The following is a 2,018-nucleotide window of genomic DNA, read 5'->3' on the forward strand; positions in this document are numbered from 1 at the left end:
AGCCTCGGTGTCCTCAGAACGACAAAGGAGAAGACTCTGAACGCAGCACAGCAGGAAGGCAGAGCGGGGGCGCGGTCTTAGAAGTGGGTGGCTCACCGGAAAGAGAGTAACGTTGAAGCACGACAGTCGTGACATCTCGGCATCCAGGTTGCCAAGTCAGGGGCGGAAGGGACAGGGGCACAGGTGCCTGCCACGCCTTGTGGGGGAGGGGCCAGGAGGGACAGATTCCCGCTTCCCCGTCCTGGGCTACCCTGCATTTAAATGCTTCTTTGCTGCCTTGCTTGGGGTGATGGCATGCATCAAGTGTCCACTACCCAAGGCCACCCTGGCCCCACAGACAGCGTTGGGTGTCCGGATGCCTGAGTCCCGCTCCTAGAGACCCAGACTCAGAACATCTGGGGTGGGGCTCTCAGGCGATTCTAATGCCAAGCTCAGGTGGAGACACGATGTGCGGTGTCCTAAGGAGGGCCTGGGAGAAAGTGAGCCCCGGTTCCTAATTACATATGTGTGCCTGGACTTAAGGCTAAAAATAAAACCCAGAGCCAGATGCACAAGAAAATCTGCCTCGCTGCCTAGGCATCTGCTCAAACTCATCAGCCGTCTTGCTCGTCACATCATCTGAATCTTTCTTGACAGTTTGAAAACCAGGTTTCCTTCGGGGGCCGTACAGCTGCCCTCCCGGCAAATGCAGCCATTCCCGCCTGCGGAGCGCTCCCTGTGGTCAGACGCCTCGCTGCTCAGGTGGTCCTGGCCGTCACCTTGTGACTTGTTTTGCACAGAATCTCAGCCGAGGGCACTACCCGGCAGGTGGAGGGGTTGGGACTCAGGCCAGGTGCACGTTTCCCGGTTTCTCCGGTGGCGGGGGTAGGCTACTGCGGCATTCGAGGCCCCGAGACTCCGGGCCTGGACATCGGGGCGGGCGCGCGGCCTCCTGAGAGGGCGGAGTGAGCCCAGGGCTTGTGTGGATTCATGCTCTTGCCAAGATCATGAAAGCGTCAGCACGTTATTTTGCGGTAAGCGATTTGGCCGCCATTTTTCTACTTAGTGTTAATGCCCAGAATGCACTTCCTGGAACCCAACCACCAGCGTCGCCTCTATTATCTGAGACAGACTCAGACGATATGTGCTAAAATCCTTCAGTGGGGGCCGACCACGGTCTGGGGGTAAGCTCAGCACCATCTCTAGCGCATAACAGACACGCGCATTTCCTGGGGGGTTGTGGCTCGTCCCCTCTGTCCTGAAGGCCTCATCACCTGCGTCGGGTCAGGACCGTTTGTGGGGAGGCACAGGTGTCGCTCCATTCCCCTCCCCCTCCATCCAGTTCCCAAGGACACTTAGGAAAAAGCCTGGCCGGCCCGGACTTTGCCCCATGTGAGGCTTCACCGTGGGGCTGTCTCCACAGAAGATGGAAAATTGGACACTCAGTCAGTCCAGCATCCCCAAGACAACCCTGGGCACTGGGAGCAGAGACAGAGGCCTGCTAGGCTCTGGATCCCTAGAGGGAGGAGATGGGGTGAGTTACCACTTGTCAGTGAGGGCTGATGACAGGTTCATGGGCAGTGCCATCAGCCTCCACAGGAGGGGTGCCGTCCCTGCAGGAGGGATGGATGGAGCCTTGCAGGAGGGACTCAGTCCTTGTAGGAGGGACTCGGTCCATGTAGGAGGGACTCAGTCCTTGTAGGAGGGATATGGTACTTGCAAGAGGGACTTGGTCCTTGCAGGAGGGATGCAGTCCTTGCAAGAGGGACTCGGTCCTTGCAGGAGGGATGTAATCCTTGCAGGAGGGACTCGTTCCTTGTAGGAGGGACTCAGTCCTTGCAGGAGGGATGCGGTCCTTGCAGGAGGGACTCGGTCCTTGTGGGAGGGATGTGGTCCTTGTAGGAGGGACTCAGTCCTTGTAGGAGGGATGCAGTCCTTGCAGGAGGGACTCAGTCCTTGTAGGAGGGATGTGGTCCTTGCAGGAGGGACACAGTCCTTGTAAGAGGGACTCGGTCCTTGTGGGAGGGATGTGGTCCTTG

The sequence above is a fragment of the Herpailurus yagouaroundi genome, unplaced genomic scaffold (genome assembly GCF_014898765.1).
Source record: "Herpailurus yagouaroundi ecotype Mexico unplaced genomic scaffold, PumYag 483, whole genome shotgun sequence".
Taxonomy (NCBI): domain Eukaryota; kingdom Metazoa; phylum Chordata; class Mammalia; order Carnivora; family Felidae; genus Herpailurus; species Herpailurus yagouaroundi.